The following is a 19,921-nucleotide window of genomic DNA, read 5'->3' as shown; positions in this document are numbered from 1 at the left end:
GGGTACCCACAACTTGGACTCTTGACTCCCACCCAGACTTCTGCCACTCCCTGCTCCTCTCCCCAGGAGCCCTGGGCTCAGCTAAGCAGCGCCCTTACCCTGGGTCCTACGCAGTAACTAACCCCCTCTATGCTTGGCTGGGTCACCGGCCCATAATCAAATGGGGCCGTACCGGGGTTCCTAACATTTTTTACCTTCCTGTTATTTGTTGGTTTCCTAGTTACTCAGCAGAACTAAAACCCGGCATGGCTGCAGCCTGTGATTATTCATTGACTATTATGGCTTGATTCACAAGGAACATCGGGTTTTCCAGTGAATTAAACCCAATAAAAGTATGACCCTTGGGCTTCAAGATCAAAAGTCGAAGATGTTAGAAGGAAATTAAAAGTTGGGGCATGCATGGGCTGAAATGACCAGACACACCATGTCAAGCTGAGTGTAGGAGTAGCCTTAACTCTTCCCTTAAGAAAGAAGGAAGCTCATCGAAGAGAGGAAGAAAGAGGAATTATAGCAGAATTAATGCATTATAAGTACTAAATTTCCAGAGAGTAAAATGCACATAGAGTTCTTTAGAATCCAGATGTAATTATTAAAAATGATTAGCTTACCTAGTCATCCTGTAAAAACTACCACAACAAAAATGGTTCCTTAGAAACATGTCTATATTTACCTTGAAATCTTAATCAATAGGCCGTATACAGTTTGAAGCGGTTTCCAGCTGCAACAGACATCATATGGTCTGAGGTATATCATTTATTCATTCAGCAAACACAGTGTCAGCTGCCGAGAAGACAGATGAATAAAGGCTTAGTCCCTGCTCTTGGAGAAGTAAAAATAAAGTCCACAGTTCTGCAAATACCATACACAAATGCGAGACTTTGGAAATCCTAGAAGGGGATAGGCAGTGGAGGAGAAAATGCACTTAGATATAATTTAATTCATTCATTCACCTTGTGGATAAAGGTCTGTCTAGTTAAAGCTGTGTTTTTTCAGTAGTTATGTATGGATGTGAGAGTTGGATCATAAAGAAGGCTGAGCATCAAAGAATTGATGCTTTCAAACTGTGGTATTGAAGAAAACTCTTGAGAATCCCTTGGACTACAAGGAGATCCAGGTCCATCCTAAAGGAAATCAACCCTGAATATTCATTGGAAGGACTGATATTGAAACTGAAGCTCCAACACTTTGGCCACTTGATATGAAGAGCCAACTCATTTGAAAAGACCCTGATGCTGGGAAAGATTGAGGGCAGGAGGAAAAGGGGATGACAGAGGATTAGATGATTGGATGGCATCACTGACTCAATGGGCATGAGTTTGAGCAAACTCTGGGGGATTGTGAAGGACAGGGAGGCCTGGTGTGCTGTAGACGAAGGGGTTGCAAAGAGTCAGACACGATTGAGTAACTGAAAAAAATTCATTCATATTCTACCACCTATGTTTCCTTTACTGACCATTCACCTTGCAGTCACTGGGTCATGTCTGGCAGGAGTTATTCTACTGATACATGTTAGGGTCAAGGAACAGATGAGGACTTCCTGGTGTTTCAGTGGTTAAGAGTCCACCTGCCAATGAAGTGGACATGGGTTCCATCCCTGGTCTCTGAAGATTCCATATCCTGTGGAGCAACTAAGCCCACACGCCTCAACTACTGAGCATGCACTCTGCAACAGAAGCCACAGCACTGAGAAGTCCTTGAACCGAAACTAGGGTAGCCCCTGCTTGCTGCAACTAGAAAAATCCTGTGAAAAGCACCGAAGACTCAGCACAGCCAAAAATAAATGAAAAACAACTTTAAAAAGGAACAAATGAAATTTAATTTTAAAGCACCCCCATCTCCCTTCACCTCACACAGCAGATAGGCACACGATGCATACACCATGCAGTTGCCCTCTACTCATGCCCATCTGCTGTCAGAGGTTCCCAGAATCCAGGCCAACTGGGGGTGATCCAGCACCCTTGCAGCACCACTCGACCCCCCCAGACTGGTTCCACACTACTCGAGAGCAGGTAGTTTGGTTCTATACTTCTCTTTAAGATTCCTCAAAACAACCAACATGCAACTATGGAAGGTCAAAAACTGCCCCTAATGTCCTGTGTTAATTTCATCTGCTTTTGGCAGCCTCATTCAGTTCAGCTCAGTTGCTCAGTCCTGTTCGACTCTTTGCAACCTCATGGACCACAGCAGACCTGGCCTCCCTGTCCATTGCCAACTCCTAGAGTTTACCCAAACACATGTCCATCAAGTCAGTGATGCCATCCAACCATCTCATCCTCTGTCATCCCCTTCTCCTCCTGCCTGCAATCTTTCCCAGCATCAGGGTCTTTTCAAATGAGTCAGCTCTTCCAATCAGGTGGCCAAAGTATTGGAGTTTCAGCTTCAGCATCAGTCCTTCCAATGAACACCCAGGACTGATCTCCTTTAGGATGGACTGGTTGGATCTCCTTGCAGTCCAAGGGACTCTCAAGAGTCTCCTCCAACACCACAGTTCAAAAGCATCAATTCTTTGGTGCTCAGCTTTCTTTATAGTCCAACTCTCACATCCATACATGACTACTGGAAAAACCATAGCCTTGACTAGATGGACCTTTGTTGGCAAAGTAATGTCTCTGCTCTTTAATACGTTGTCTAGGTGGGTCATAACTTTCCTTCCAAGGAGTAAGCGTCATTTAATTTCATGGCTGCAGTCACCATCTGCAGTGATTTTGGAGCCCAAAAACTGGTCCTTTGTGATTGATCCCTGTGGGCATGAAGGCAGGACAACTAGATAGAGCAAGCCCGTGATCTTATCCTTTGATGGGCCAGTCTCCCTGGGGTCCAATCCCAGCTCAGCCTTTCATTAGCTATCCAGCTGCGACTCTGGTAAGCTACATAAACTGTCTGGGCCTCAGTTTCCTTTTCCATCATTTGCATAATAGCCATGCTTTTCTCCTAGGGCCGCTGGACGATTAAGTGAGTTCAAGTTTCTGAAACTCTTAGAACAATGCCTGGCACGTACAGGTTGTGACAAACAAGCCAGAGCTCTCCTGACCCTGCAAGGGTTGATCCCACCATCCCCTTCAGCCACGTCTAATGACCACCCAGTTCTACACTCTAAGCAGGATCTTGACTCACAGCAAGGAATAAGATCAAGGCCAATGCCGTCCATAGGCGTACATGGTTTCACTGTAATTCTCTGGCCTTTGGTAGCAGGATATCAAGGAATAAACACTGAATTTTAAAATTGGAAAAAAAAATGAGAGTTAATAAGTGAGACCAACTTCTGTTTTTATAAGAAATCTAAAGCCTACTGAGGATCAATTTCTTGCTGTTGGTCATAAGACTATTTCCTGGTGGACCTGGGGCCCCAGTCCAGGCCAGCTGCCCCCCATGCCTCCCTGATGCAGTCATATTTCCTTTTAAGGCAGTGCTCTCAGAGTATATGAGCCGCCTTCAAAATCTACTGTGATATTAAGCTGCATGATGACAGGCTCTAGGCAAGTCTGAACAACAAAAATAGTAAGAGGGACCCGTTGTATTCTGAAGAATTGATAATCCCTAAATAAATGTGTCTGCAATGTGAGTCAGATCTGAGGAGATATAGGATTTCAGAGGTGTGCGTGTGTGTTCTGAATCACAAAATGATTCCCACAGTACATGCTGGACTGAATGATGCTTTGAGCACCAGCATGACTATTTATCTTGCAAACTGGACACCGAGCTGCTAGTCTTCACACAAACGAAGAGTTAGTCACTGCTGCACCCGCCAGTCCAGCCAGTGATTAAGGAAGGCTAATTCACATTGCCGCTTTTGGTGACAACATAAAACCTGGATTAGCATTGTAAAGCCCAGGAATGTGACAGAAGCAACACGTGAATAATCATTAAAACCGGGTATTTATGTTATGTCCATTTGAAACTGCTCCCCTCAGGCTGGGACTCGAACCCAGTCAAAGCCCAGATTAGGATTTGAACCCCTTTCGTTGAGATCACACACCTGGTCCCAGGACTTCATGAGGCTCAGGTTCTTTTTATGTTCTTTATGTTCTTCAGGTTCTTTATGCACAGAAGGAATTCCGTGAAAGCCAAAGTGATAGGTAAGAAGTGAATTTATTGAGAGAGATACACATTCCATAGACAGAATTCGGTCCATCTAAAAGGCAAAAATAGCCCCCGGAGAAACACATTCCACAGAGTGTGGGCCATCTCAGAAGGCCAGAGGCTCTGAGATATGGGGTGGTTAGTTCTATGAGCTGGGAAATTTCATAGGCTAATGAGCGGGAGGATTGTTCCAACTAGTTCGGAGAAGGAGTGGAGATTTCCAGGAATTGGGCCACGGCCCACTTTTTGGCCTTTTATGATCAGCCGTGGAACTGTTAGGGCACCTGTGGGTGTGTCATTTAGCTTATGGTAATGTATTATCTTCCCTGGTGGCTCAAATGGTAAAGAACCTCCTATAATGCAGAAGAGTTGGGTTGGGAAGATTCCCCTGGAGAAGGAAATGGCAACCCACTCCAGTACTCTTGCTTGGCAAGTCCCATGGACAGAGGAGCCAGGTGGTCTACAGTCCATGGGGTCACAAAGTGTCAGACACGACTTGGCAACTAAACAGCAGCAGTGTATTACAATGAGCGTGTATAAGGCTCAGGGTCTGCTGGAAGTTGAGCCTTCCTCTGTCTTGGACCTAGATGATTCTAACCAGTTTATGTCATATCCTCTACTGGGATGTCATTCTTTTAAAGGCTGTGCCCCCTCCCTCCCTCTTGTTTCACGTTCTTTTGACATTTGGCTTTCCAATTGCTGCAAGACATTTTCCCTCGTTTCTTTACTTTTATGAATTCCAGTGTCTATGTCTATTTCAGACCCATGGAGTTGCTAGTGTCTCTGGTTTATAGTCATTATGTAAATCACCTCTTCTCATTGCAGCTAATGCTGGATTTACCTCTCAGTGCCAGACTTGTCACCTCGAACTTGCCTCTTTGTTTCTGGTTGAGGGTGAAGAGGAGAGACCACACAACACTCTCAGCTGTCAAGGGGAAGAACCCCAGGACTCATCTTCTGGAAGGTTCTCACAGAACTCTACAGGGGGTGCCCCAGCTCTCTGAGCAAAGAAACAGTCCTGTATTTGCCCCCTTATTAAAACAAAGCAGAGATGACTCGCAGGGACACACCCCTTCCCCACCTCCCACTTTGGAGAAGGAGTGGAGATTTCCAGGAATTGGGCCACTGCCCACTTTTTGGCCTTTTATGATCAGGCTTGGAACTGTTAGGGCACCTGTGGGTGTATCATTTCCATTTACACGTGGAAAAAGGGACAATGAGGGGACCAGGTCCCAGTTGCCATCATGAAATTCTTTATACTTAAAAATTTTTACATTTTTTAAAAAATTACATTTTCATTTATTTATTTTTTTGGTCACGTGCTGAGAACTGTGGGATCTTAGTTCTCTCACCAGGGATTGAACCTGTGGTCTCATCTGTGAAAATGCAAAATCCTAACCACTGGATTGCCAGGGAATTCTCTTAATAATATATAAGAGGCTCTTTTCCATTTTGTAGCTGCTGCTGCTGTTAAGTTGCTTTAGTCATGTTCAACTCTGCTACCTCATAGACGGCAGCCCACCAGGCTCCCCCGTCCCTGGGATTCTCCAGGCAAGAACACTGGAGTGGGTTGCCATTTCCTTCTCCAATGCATGAAAGTGAAAAGTGAAAGTGAAGTCGCTCAGTCGTGTCTGACTCTTAGCAACCCCATGGACTGCAGCCTACCAAGCTCCTCCGTCCATGGGATTTCCCAGGCAAGAGTACTGGAGTGGGTTGCCATTCCCTTCTCCCTCCATTTTGCAGAAGGCTCTGCAAATTATGTAGTCAGTCCCTGGTGAGACATTTTTCCCATGACTTTCCCCACATGCAGGGAGCCAGAGGGCACTTCTATCATACAGAACACACAGCAGACAGGTGGCCATCAGCCCCCTGCTCCCAAGGCAGCAGGTAAGAGCCTCTGTGTCAGTCTGACTTGGTCTTTTCAAACTACATACTACACAAACTCACTTAAACACCTGTATTGTGATATAATCCACATACTGCAAAATTAACCCATGTAAAATCCTAGAATGTGAAGTCAAGTGTGCCTTAGAAAGCATCAATATGAACACAGCTAGTGGAGGTGATGGAATTCCAGTTGAGCTATTTCAAACCCTGAAAGATGATGCTGTGAAAGTGCTGCACTCAATATGCCAGCAAATTTGGAAAACTCAGCAGTGGCCACTGGATTGGAAAAGGTCAGTTTTCATTCCAATCCCAAAGAAAGTCAATGCCAAATAATGCTCAAACTACCACACAACTGCACTCATCTCAAATTAGATCAGATCAGATCAGTCACTCAGTTGTGTCCAACTCTTTGCAACCCCATGAATCGCAGCATGCCAGGCCTCCCTGTCCATCACCAACTCCCAGAGTTCACCCAGACTCACATCCATCGAGTCAGTGATGCCATCCAGCCATCTCATCCTCTGTCGTCCCCTTCTCCTCCTGCCCCCAATCCCTCCCAGCATCAGAGGCTTTTCCAATGAGTCAACTCTTCACATGAGGTGGCCAAAGTACTGGAGTTTCAGCTTTAGCATCATTCCTTCCAAAGAAATCCCAGGGCTGATCTCCTTCAGAATGGACTGGTTGGATCTCCTTGCAGTCCAGGGGAACTCTCAAGAGTCTTCTCCAACACCACAGTTCAAAACCATCAATTCTTTGGCGCTCAGCCTTCTTCACAGTCCAACTCTCACATCCATACATGACCACAGGAAAAACCATAGCCTTGACTAGACGAACCTTTGTTGGCAAAGTAATGTGTCTGCTTTTCAATATGCTATCTAGATTGGTCATAACTTTCCTTCCAAGGAATAAGCATCTTTTAATTTCATGGCTGCAGTCACCATCTGCAGTGATTTTGGAGCCCCAAAAAATAAAGTCTGACACTGTTTCCACTGTTTCCCCATCTATTTCCCATGAAGTGGTGGGACAGGATGCCATGATCTTCGTTTTCTGAATGTTGAGCTTTAAGCCAGCTTTTTCACTCTCCACTTTCACTTTCATCAAGAGGCTTTGTAGTTCCTCTTCACTCTCTGCCATAAGGGTGGTGTCATCTGCATATCTGAGGTTATTGATATTTCTCCCAGAAATCTTGATTCCAGCTTGTTTTTCTTCCGGTCCAGCGTTTCTCATGATGTACTCTGCATATAAGTTAAATAAACAGGGTGGCAATATACAGCCTTGACGAACTCCTTTTCCTATTTGGAACCAGTCTGTTGTTCCATGTCCAGTTCTAACTGTTGCTTCCTGACCTGCATACAGATTTCTCAAGAGGCAGATCAGATGGTCTGGTATTCCCATCTCTTTCAGAATTTTCCACAGTTTATTGTGATCCACACAGTCAAAGGCTTTGGCATAGTCAATAAAGCAGAAATAGATGTTTTTCTGGAACTCTCTTGCTTTTTCCATGATCCAGCAGATGTTGGCAATTTGATCTCTGGTTCCTCTGCCTTTTCTAAAACACATAGTAAAGTAATGCTCAAAATTCTCCAAGCCAGGCTTCAGCAATATGTGAACCATGAACTTCCAGATGTTCAAGCTGGTTTTAGTAAAGGCAGAGGAACCAGAGATCAAATTGCCAACATCCGCTGAATCATGGAAAAAGCAAGAGAGTTCCAGAAAAACATCTATTTCTGCTTTATTGACTACGCCAAAGCCTTTGATTGTGTGGATCACAATAAACTGTGGAAAATTCTGAAAGAGATGGGAATACCAGACCATCTGACCTACCTCTTGAGAAATCTGTATGCAGGTCAGGAAGCAACAGTTAGAACTGGACATGGAACAACAGACTGGTTCCAAATAGGAAAAGGAGTTCGTCAAGGCTGTATATTGTCCCCCTGCTTATTTAACTTATATGCAGAGTACATCATGAGAAATGCTGGACTGGAAGAAACACAAGCTGGAATCAAGATTGCTGGGAGAAATCTCATTAACCTCAGATATGCAGATGACACCACCCTTATGGTAGAGAGTGAAGAGGAACTACAAAGCCTCTTGATGAAAGTGAAAGTGGAGAGTGAAAAAGTTGGCTTAAAGCTCAACATTCAGAAAACGAAGATCATGGCATCCTGTCCTATCACTTTATGGGAAATACATGGGGAGACAGTAGAAACAGCGTCAGACTTTATTTTTGGGGGCTCCAAAATCACTGCAGATGATGACTGCAGCCATGAAATTAAAAGATGCTTATTCCTTGGAAGAAAAGTTATGACCAACCTAGATAGCATATTGAAAAGCAGAGACATTACTTTGCCAACAAAAGTCCATCTGGTCAAGGCTATGGTTTTTCCAGTGGTCATGTATGGATGTGAGAGTTGGACTGTGAAGAAAGCTGAGCGCCAAAGAATTGATGGTTTTGAACTGTGGTGTTGGAGAAGACTCTTGAGAGTCCCTTGGACTGCAAGGAGATCCAACCAGTCCATTCTGAAGGAGATCAGCCCTGGGATTTCTTTGGAGGGAGTGATGCTGAAGCTGAAACTCCAGTACTTTGGCCACCTCATGCGAAGAGTTGACTCATTGGAAAAGCCTCTGATGCTGGGAGGGATTGGGGGCAGGAGGAGAAGGGGACGACAGAGGATGAGATGGTTGGATGGCATCACTGACCTGATGGACATGAGTCTCAGTGAACTCCGGAGTTGGTGATGGACAGGCAGGTCTGGCGTGCTGCGATTCATGGGGTTGCAAAGAGTCGGACACGACTGAGTGACTGAACTGAACTGAACTGAAAGTGTATGGTCAGTGGTTCTAGAAATATTCACAAATATGTGCAGTTGTCACCCCAGTCACGTTTAAGACATTTTAATCACCTCAGAAAGAAGCTCTGTTTCCATTAGCCGTCACCCCATCAGCCCTTCTCTCCCCTGCTAGCCCTGTGTAATCACTGATCTGCTTTCTGCCTGCCTATTCTATGCTTTTCCCATGTACAGAAGTGTACCATTTTTTGTTTTGTTGTTCAGTCACTCAGTCACTCTTTGTGATCCCTATGGACTGCAGCACACAAAGCTTCTCTGTCCTTAGCTATCTCCCAGAGTTTGCTCAAAACTCACGTCCATTGAATCTGTGATGCCATCCAACCATCTCACCCTCTGTGGTCCCCTTCTCCTCCTGCCCTCAATCTTTCCCAGCATCAGGGTTTACTAATGAGTCGGCTCTTCCCATCAGGTGGCCAAAGTATTGGAGCTTCAGCTTCAGCATCAGTCCTTCCAAAGAATATTCAGGGTTGATTTCCTTTAGGATTGACTAGTTTGATCTCCTTGCAGTCCAAGGGACTCTCAAGAGGCTTCCCCAACACCACAGTTTGAAAGCATCAGTTCTTCACCATTCAGCTTCTTCATGCTCCAACTCTCACATCCATCCACGACAACTGGAAAAACCATAACTTTGACTATATGAACCTTTGTCAGCAAAGTGATGATCTCTGCTTTTTAATACACTGTCTGGGTTTGTTGTAATAGCTTTTCTTCCAAGGAGCAAGCGTCTTTTGTGATTGGCTTCTCTCACTCAGCCTACTCTTCTCAAGGATCATCCAGGTTGTAACCTGTGTCAGCATTTCATTTTTCTTTATGACCCGTATATATTTTATTATATCCAATTGTTTGGTTTCTGTTGGCAGCTATCTGTGAAACATCTGGCCTGTGATTGAGGCTTATAGCATCTTCAATGCCTAGAGAGGGCTGACCAGTGATGCTCTTTTCCTGGACCAGCCTGGGCAGCAGAGGAAGATGCAAAGCCAGTTGGGTAGGAGGTGCCCTGGGCTGTGCCAGACGGTCCGTCACAGGGCTGCGTTCAGGCCTCCTTTGTTCTTCTCCCACGGTGGCTGTCACGGCAGAGGGCCACCCTAGGAACAGCTGGGTCTTCCTCATTGGGGAGAGGAGAGGAGATCAATGAAGCCCTTCCCTCTCTGAGCTTCAACTCACTCGATAACAAGGGAGAAGAATATTTGAGGAATCTAGCTGCTTGTCTCTTGTACCTTTATTTTCACTTTGGTGTTTGTATAGAAAAAAGAGTGAACTATTTCCCTGAAAGAACCACCTGATCTGGTTTACTTAAAAAAAAAATTGACATTTTGCTTATCCATTCACTCACTCATTCCTTCCTTCATTCATTTCAGTTTTATTGAGGTACAATTGGCATAATTTGACATTTTATTTTGACAGGGAAGTAGGATTTGGTGGTAAGCGTGAGTGAGCAGGGGAAAGCACCAAGCTCTCATGAGTGCAGACCCACCACTGGTCCAGGGGGCCATAATTAGGGATGTATTTGACCCCTCGTATCTTCCCTGGTGGCTCAGATGGTAAAGCATCTGCCTATAATGTGGGTAGATCCGGGTTCAATCCCTGGGTTGGGAAGATCCCCTGCAGAAGGAAATGGCAACCCACTTCTGTACTCTTGCCTGGAAAACTCCATGGACGGAGGAGCCTGGCAGGCTACAGTCCATGGGGTCACAAAGAGTCAGACACAACTGAGCGACTTCACTTTTCACTTTGGCCCCTCAGCCATCCGGGATGAGCCGCTTTTCTGCCACCATGTTTCAGATTCATCCACGTTAAACTTAGCAAATCCCCACTTCTTGGAGATGTGGACCTTCCATCAGCCAGGGAACTTGAACTTGGCCTTGCAGAGGGCCTCAGTCGGATGCTCCTTGTTCTGCAGCTTGGTGTGGATGGACTTTATGACTTGGCCATTGTGGACCCTGGCCACTGTGCCCTGGGCCTTTGCAAAGGCATCGCAGATACCTATCTGCAGCCTAGATTGAGGGCAGCAGGCCAGTCATGAATGTCCCCTGGAAAGGGCTGTTTCCAAGGTCCCTTAGGGCAACCCACACAGGCAACAGGCTGCATATACTACCTGACATTTGCAATCACTGCACACCAAGCCCCTATGGGGAATGGAGCATAGTTGGCTTGGCTGCAAATATAATTTGACATTTTAAAAATGATTTGTCAGTGTGACTTGCACATTTGAATACTTATTTCTAAAGGCTTTTAAACACTGTATTTGTTCTCAAAACAGCATCCAGAGGGATTCTGTTAAAACATCTGTCAGACCCTCTCTCCTCAGCTGAAGCCCTCCAGTGGCCCAGGGTGACTCAGAGGAAGAGCTTGAGGCCCTCCGATTTCCCCTCCCGACTCTGAGGCCTCCATCTCTCAGATGTCTCCTCTTGCCCCAGTCCTGCTGGTCCTCAGGGCACCAGCTGGCCTCCCCCAAACACCAGACAGGATCCTCTCTCTCCTGGGAAACCTCTTTCCACGTCTAAAATTTAATCCATTTTTCATCTAAGAGCCTGACTTTTTTTTTCCCTAAAGCCCTTGTCATTATGTAATTTTCCTTTGACATTTTTGTTTTTTACCCTGTTCACTCTCCCTGAATATTCATAGGAAGGACTGATACTAAAGCTGAAGCTCCAGTACTTTGGCCACCTGATGCAAAGAGCCAGCTCATTGGAAAAGACCCTGATGCTGGGAAAGATTGAGGGCAGGAGGAGAAGGGGACAACAGAGGATGAAATGGTTGGATGGCATTACTGACTCGAAGGACATGAGTCTGAGTAAACTCTGGGAGTTGATGATGGACAGGGAGGCCTGGCATGCTGCAGTCCATGGGGTCGCAGAGTTGGGCACGACTGAGTGATAGAACAACTCTTCTTCTCCCCTGCATGAATTCTATTTCAGCAGGGTGGGGTTGTACCCATTTCAGGCACTACTTTTCTGCAGAACAATTCCTAACATGGCACTCAATACATATTTGTTGGGTAAACGACACTCATGAATTCCAGGGAATTTTTGTCACCTTTCTGAGAAACAAGTATAATGTTAGTTTGTACGTATGGATGCAGCTGTTCCAAGTTTTGCCAATAAAAAGAGATAAATACATTATGTGAAGTATTTCATTTTTTAAAATTTTATTTTATATTGGAGTTTAGTTGATTTACAGTGTTGAGTTAGTTTCAGGTGTAACAGAAAAGTGATTCGTTTATATTGATATTAATACATATATATGTGTCTGTTCTTCTTCAAAGTTTTTTGGCATTTACATTATTACAGATTATTGAGTAGAGTTCCCTGTGCTGTACAGTAGGCCGTTGTTGGCTCTGTTGTAAATGCAGTAGTGTGTAGGCGTTAATCCCAAACTTCTAATTTATCCTTCCCATGCCCCATCTTTCCTCTGTTGGTAAGCCTAAGTTTCTTTTTGAAGTCTGCAAGTCTGTTTCTGTTATGTAAATAAGCTCACTTATATCATTTTTAAGATTTCACATAGAAAGTTAATGGTTTTCTTTCTTTGACTTCACTTAGTATGGTAATCTCTAGGTTCATCCATGTTGCTGCACATGGCATTATTTTATTCTTCTTTATGACTGAGTAGTATTCCATTGTATGTATATACCACTCTTCTTTAACCATTCCTGTATTGATAGACATTTAGGCTGCTTCCTTGTCTTGGCTGTTGTAAATAGTGCTGCAATGAACATTAGGGTGCATGTATTTTTTGAATTAGAATTTTGTCCAGTATATGCCTGGGAGCAGGATTGTTGGGTCATTAGTTCAGTTCAGTCGCTCAGTCGTGTCTGAGTCTTTGTGACCCCATGAATCGCAGCACGCCAGGCCTCCCTGTCCATCACCAACTCCCGGAGTTCACTCAGATTCACGTCCATCAAGTCAGTGATGCCATCCAGCCATCTCATCTTCTGTCATCCCCTTCTCCTCCTGCCCCCAATCCCTCCCAGCATTGGAGTCTTTTCCAATGAGTCAACTCTTCGCATGAGGTGGCCAAAGTACTGGAGTTTCAGCTTTAGCATCATTCCTTCCAAAGAAATCCCAGGGCTGATCTCCTTCAGAATGGACTGGTTGGATCTCCTTGCAGTCCAGGGGACTCTCAAGAGTCTTCTCCAACACCACAGTTCAAAACCATCAATTCTTCGGCACTCAGCCTTCTTCACAGTCCAACTCTCACATCCATACATGACCACAGGAAAAACCATAGCCTTGACTAGACGGACCTTTGTTGGCAAAGTAATGTCTCTGCTTTTCAATATGCTATCTAGGTTGGTCATAACTTTCCTTCCAAGGAGTAAGCATCTTTTAATTTCATGGCTTCAGTCACCATCTGCAGTGATTTTGGAGCCCCAAAAAATAAAGTCTGACACTGTTTCCCCATCTATTTCCCATGAAGTGATGGGACCGGATGCCATGATCTTCGTTTTCTGAATGTTGAGCTATAAGCCAACTTTTTCACTCTCCTCTTTTACTCTCATCAAGAGGCTTTGTAGTTCCTCTTCACTTTCTGCCATAAGGGTGGTGTCGTCTACATATCTGAGGTTATTGAGATTTCTCCTGGCAACTTTGATTCCAGCTTGTGTTTCTTCCAGTCCAGCATTTCTCATGATGTACTCTGCATATAAGTTAAATAAGCAGGGTGGCAATATACAGCCTTGACGAACTCCTTTTCCTATTTGGAACCAGTCTGTTGTTCCATGTCCAGTTCTAACTGTTGCTTCCTGACCTGCATACAGATTTCTCAAGAGGCAGATCAGATGGTCTGGTATTCCCATCTCTTTCAGAATTTTCCACAGTTTATTGTGATCCACACAGTCAAAGGCTTTGGCATAGTCAATAAAGCAGAAATAGATGTTTTTCTGGAACTCTCTTGCTTTTTCCATGATCCAGCAGATGTTGGCAATTTGATCTCTGGTTCCTCTGCCTTTACTAAAACCAGCTTGAACATCTGGAAGTTCATGGTTCACATATTGCTGAAGCCTGGCTTGGAGAATATTGAGCATTACTTTACTAGCATGTGAGATGAGTACAATTGCGTGGTAGTTTGAGCATTCTTTGGCATTGCCTTTCTTTGGGATTGAAATGAAAACTGACCTTTTCCAGTCCTGTGGCCACTGCTGAGTTTTCCAGATTTGCTGGCATATTGAGTGCAGCACTTTCACAGCATCATCTTTCAGGATTTGAAATAGCTCAACTGGAATTCCATCACCTCCACTAGCTTTGTTCGTAGTGATGCTTCCTAAGGCCCACTTGACTTCACATTCCAGGATGTCTGGCTCTAGGTCAGTGATCACACCATCGTGATTATTTGGGCTGTGAAGATCTTTGTTGTACAGTTCTTCTGTGTATTCTTGCCACCTCTTCTTAATATCTTCTGCTTCTGTTAGGTCCATACCATTTCTGTCCTTTATCGAGCCCATCTTTGCATGAAATGTTCCCTTGGTATCTCTAATTTTCTTGAAGAGATCTCTAGTCTTTCCCATTCTGTTGTTTTCCTCTATTTCTTTGCATTGATCACTGAGGAAGGCTTTCTTATCTCTTCTTGCTATTCTGTGGAATTCTGCATTCAGATGCTTATATCTTTCCTTTTCTCCTTTGCTTTTTGCTTCTCTTCTTTTCATACCTATTTGTAAGGCCTCCCCAGACAACTATTTTGCTTTTTTGCATTTCTTTTCCATGGGGATGGTTTTGAGCCCTGTCTCCTGTACAATGTCACAAACCTATGGATCATATATTAGCTCAATTTTTAGTTATTCAGTGGTTATTTATAGTACATTGCTGAACAATGAAAACCAGAATAGTGGCAGACCTTGTGTTTACATAGTACTTTATGATTTTCCTAGGCTTACCTTCTATGAAATTACTTATTTTGGATAGCAGTACTATTTCCAGTTTAAATGACTTGCTCCAAGTCACAGAAGTTGCTGACACCTTGATCTTGGACTTCTGGCCACCAGACCTGTCAGAGAATTAATGTCTATGTTTTCAAGCCACTGAGTTTGTGGTACAGAAGCCACAGGAAACTCATGCAACCTTTTTTTCTGAGACAAGATACTGAAAGAAGAGAAAGAAGCCACCAGGGATGAAGTTAAAGGATGGGAAGCTTTCTAAGAAAGTAAAGGGTCTTAGTAGGAGTAAGAAAGTTTTAAGTACATTGAAAACACAGGATAAAGAGTAAAAAAAGTTGAATTAGGCAGTGACTTGGATCTCTGACCTTCTCTACAAGAAAACGAGAAAAGGAGGTTTATGAAACTGCTTTCTTGAACGCTCCAGTGGGGCCAATGTGTATTTAGGGTGATAACTACACGTTGAAATCTTAAGTACAGTCTTAGAGGTGAGGCACCATCTCCTATTTATGTGAAAAAAATCATTAAAATAAAAAGAATAAGAGCTTAGAATTCAGATCAATTACAAGTTGATAACGGTGTGAAGGGATCAATGGCCTAAAGATTAGAAGAAAACGAGAAGGTTGTCTTTAGTTCTCCTGTTCCTAGTTTCTCCTTGTTGGGGTCTCTGAGCCCCTCAGCTTCGGAATCAGATCCAGTCCCTGTTCCTGAGTCAGAAAGAGAACTGGTCTAGCCCCATAGACTTCTGGACAGGGGCTAAAGATACACCAAGAGGGAGCCCTGTGGTCTGGTGGAGATTGGCCAGGGTCACTGCTGGGTCCTGAGAAATCCTTGGTCCCTGTCCTTCTGTGCACCAGACTCTCCTCCTTCCTTTGCCTCTGGTCTCCAGGACAGAGCTTCTGCTATAAACTAAATCACAAGCTCAGGGAGAGCAGAACCCTTGTCCGTTTTGTTCATTGCTATGTCCCAGCACCTTTGACAACCTCTGATGTGTTGTAAGTGTTGATGAATATGCCTTCAGTGAATGGATAAAGCGGTGCATGAATCCATGACTGAATCTGGCTGAATTCAGGGCACCATTCCTGTCTCTCAGATCTTTATGACTCCCAAGCCTTCCTATCCAAAGTACCTTCCATTACTAACAACTTTGAGTCACCGATTACCTTGATAAGGAAGTCCTTGAACAAATAGTGACTAAGAGTCAGTCGGTATGTCACTAGGACTCTCCCTCTGGGTGACAATAACTTAGGGATGATTAACTCTTTTTGTATAACTGCCCTGGAAGATCTAAGACATTGAGTGAAATATCCTACTGATGAACAAATAACATCTGTCACACTTGCCTTTTCTGCTTTTCCAGTAAGCTGGAATCAAGATTGCTGGGAGAAATACCAATAACCTCAGATATTCAGATGACCCCACCCTTATGGCAGAAAGTGAAAAAGAACTAACGAGCTTCTTGATGAAAGTGAAAGAGGAAAGTGAAAAAGTTTGCTTAAAGCTCAACATTCAGAAAACTAAGATCATGGCATCCGGCCCCATCACTTCATGGCAAACAGATGGGGAAACAGTGGAAACAGTGGCAGACATTATATTTTCAGTTCAGTTAAGTCGCTCAGTTGTGTCCAACTCTTTGCGACCCCATGAATCCCAGCACGCCAGGCCTCCCTGTCCATCACAAACTCCCAGAGTTCACCCAGACTCACATCCATCGAGTCAGTGATGCCATCCAGCCATCTCATCCTCTGTCGTCCCCTTCTCCTCCTGCCCCCAATCCCTCCCAGCATCAGAGTCTTTTCCAATGAGTCAACTCTTCGCATGAGGTGGCCAAAGTACTGGAGTTTCAGCTTTAGCATCATTCCTTCCAAAGAAAACCCAGGGCTGATCTCCTTCAGAATGGACTGGTTGGATCTCCTTGCAGTCCAAGGGACTCTCAAGAGTCTTCTCCAACACCACAGTTCAAAACCATCAATTCTTCGGCACTCAGCCTTCTTCACAGTCCAACTCTCACATCCATACATGACCACAGGAAAAACCATAGCCTTGACTAGATGGACCTTTGTTGGCAAAGTAATGTGTCTGCTTTTCAATATGCTATCTAGGTTGGTCATAACTTTCCTTCCAAGGAGTAAGCATCTTTTAATGTCATGGCTGCAGTCATCATCTGCAGTGATTTTGGAGCCCCAAAAAATAAAGTCTGACACTGTTTCCACTGTCTCCCCATCTATTTCCCATGAAGTGATGGGACCGGATGCCATGATCTTCGTTTTCTGAATGTTGAGCTTTAAGCCAACTTTTTCACTCTCCACTTTCACTTTCATCAAGAGGCTTTGTAGTTCCTCTTCACTTTCTGCCATAAGGGTGGTGTCATCTGCATATCTGAGGTTATTGATATTTCTCCCAGAAATCTTGATTCCAGCTTGTGTTTCTTCCAGTCCAGCATTTCTCATGATGTACTCTGCATATAAGTTAAATAAGCAGGGTGACAATATACAGCCTTGATGTACTCCTTTTCCTATTTGGAACCAGTCTGTTGTTCCATGTCCAGTTCTAACTGTTGCTTCCTGACCTGCATACAGATTTCTGAAGAGGCAGATCAGGTGGTCTGGTATTCCCATCTCTTTCAGAATTTTCCACAGTTTATTGTGATCCACACAGTCAAAGGCTTTGGCGTAGTCAATAAAGCAGAAATAGATGTTTTTTCTGGAACTCTCTTGCTTTTTCCATGATTCAGCGGATGTTGGCAATATGATCTCTGGTTCCTCTGCCTTTACTAAAACCAGCTTGAACACTTGAAGTTCATGGTTCATGTATTGCTGAAGCCTGACTTGGAGAATTTTGAGCATTACTTTACTAGTGTGTGAGATGAGTACAATTGTGCGGTAGTTTGAGCATTCTTTGGCATTGCCTTTCTTTGGGATTGAAATGAAAACTGACCTTTTCCAGTCCTGTGGCCACTGCTGAGTTTTCCAGATTTGCTGGCATATTGAGTGCAGCACTTTCACAGCATCATCTTTCAGGATTTGAAATAGCTCAACTGGAATTCCATCACCTCCACTAGCTTTGTTCGTAGTGATGCTTCCTAAGGCCCACTTGACTTCACATTCCAGGATGTCTGGCTCTAGGTCAGTGATCACACCATCGTGATTATCTGGGTCGTGAAGATCTTTGTTGTACAGTTCTTCTGTGTATTCTTGCCATCTCTTCTTAATATCTTCTGCTTCTGTTAGGTCCATACCATTTCTGTCCTTTATTGAGCCCATGGGGGCTCCAAATCACAGCAGATGATGATTGCACCCATGAAATTAAAAGATGCTTACTCTTGACAGGAAAGTTATGACCAACCTAGACAGTATATTAAAAAGCAGAGACATTACTTTGCCAACAAAGGTCCATTTAGTCAAGGCTATGGTTTTTTCAGTAGTCATGTATGGATGTGAGAGTTGGACTATAAAGAAAGCTTTCCAGCACCGAAGAACTAATGCTTTTGAACTGTGGTGTTGGAGAAAACTCTTGAGAGTCCCTTGAACTGCAAGGAGATCCAACCAGTCCATCCTAAAGGAAATCAGTCCTGAATATTCATTGGAAGGACTGATGCTGAAGCTGAAACTCCAATACTTTGGCCACCTGATGTGAAGAACTGACTCATTTGAAAAGACCCTGATGCTGGGAAAGATTGAAGGCAGGAGGAGAAGGGGACGACAGAGGATGAGATGGTTGGATGGCATCACTGACTCAATGGACATGAGTTTGGGTGGACTCTGGGAGTTGGTGATGGACAGGGAGGCCTGGAGTCCTACAGTCCACAGGATTGCAGAGTAGGACACTACTGAGCGACTGAACTGAACTGAGTAAGCCCATCAGTTCCCACCAATGTAACCTGCTTTTATGAAATTCTAGCAGTTCAGTGGTAAAGAATCCACCAGAGTTTGCTCAAAACTCATGTCCATTGAACCAATGATACCATCCAACCATCTCATCCTCTATTGTCCCCTTCTCCTCCTGTCTTCAATCTTTCCCAGCATTAGGGTCTTTTCAAATGTGTCAGCTCTTCACATCAGGTTGAGGAAGTATTGGAGCTTCGGCTTCAGCATCAGTCCTTCCAATGAATATTCAGAACTGACTTTCTTTAGGATTGACTGGTTTGATCTCCTTGCTGTCGAAGGGATTCTCAAGAGTCTTCTCCAACACCACAGTTCAAAAGCATCAATTCATCAGAGCTCAGCCCTTTTTTATGGTCTGACTCTCACATCCATACATGACTACTGCAAAAGCCATAGCTTTGACCATAAGAACCCTTATCAGCAAAGTAATGTCTCTGCTGTTCATTATGCTGTCTAGGTTTGCCATAGCTTTCCTTCCAAGGAGCAAGCGTCTTTTAATTTCATGGCTGCAATCACCATCTGCAGTGATTTTGGAGCCCCCCAAAATAAAGTCTCTCAGTGTTTCCATTGTTTCCCCATCTATTTGCTGTGAAGTGATGGGACCGGATTCCATGATCTTAAGTTTTTTGAATGTTGAGTTTTAAGCCAGCTTTTTCACTCTCCTCTTTCACTTAAGAGAACACTTAAATGCGTCAGAAACATGATACAACAAATACAGGAGTTAAAGTGAGATAGCAAAATATTCTTCCCTGGCAAAACACTCAGGGAAGATGGTCCAAGGTGGGTTTGATGGCTCAGTGATGTTGGGACTTAGGCTCAACTGTCAATAAATCCATCCCTGAGATATGTCCCTCCCCCAGGCTATTTCCCAGCTGCTCAGGGATATTCCTTAACCTCTTCTATCTCTTGCTCTCTCCAAATCCATCTGAAATTGAAACTGTGGATTCTAGCTCTGAAATTTCCCTAACACTCAGTCTCTTCTTCTGATTCTTACTGATCTAACAGGGACGAGCACCATAGCATCAGCCAGATCATTTCCAATCAGGTGCCCTCCCTCCACACCTTCCTCTCAGTCATTACTACACCAGGCAGCTCAATGTGCTGTGCTTCCTAAGCTGTTGGTCTGGTTATGTTATTCCCCTGCTCTGCTCGCTCGCTCTCTCTCTCTCTCTCTTTTTTTTTTTTAATATAGTTGCTTTCCAATGTTGTTTTAGCTTCTTCTGTACAGCAAAGTGAATCAGTTGTACCTATACATATATTCTTTCTTTTTTTTGCATTTACTTCCCATTCAGATTACCACAGAGCATTGAGTGGAGTCCCCTGAGCTCTACAGTCGGTTCTTATTAGTTATCTAT

The 19,921-nt window shown here is 44.1% G+C and overlaps 1 pseudogene; it reads right to left on the bottom strand.

The window, feature by feature from the left end:
• Positions 1 to 10,854: 10,854 nt before the first annotated feature.
• LOC129645147 (uncharacterized) lies at positions 10,855 to 10,977 on the bottom strand (annotated as a pseudogene).
• Between the last annotated feature and the right edge of the window lie 8,944 nt (positions 10,978 to 19,921).

This window comes from Bubalus kerabau, chromosome 2, assembly GCF_029407905.1.
Source record: "Bubalus kerabau isolate K-KA32 ecotype Philippines breed swamp buffalo chromosome 2, PCC_UOA_SB_1v2, whole genome shotgun sequence".
Lineage (NCBI taxonomy): Eukaryota > Metazoa > Chordata > Mammalia > Artiodactyla > Bovidae > Bubalus > Bubalus kerabau.
This window is presented reverse-complemented; position numbering and strand designations above follow the sequence as displayed.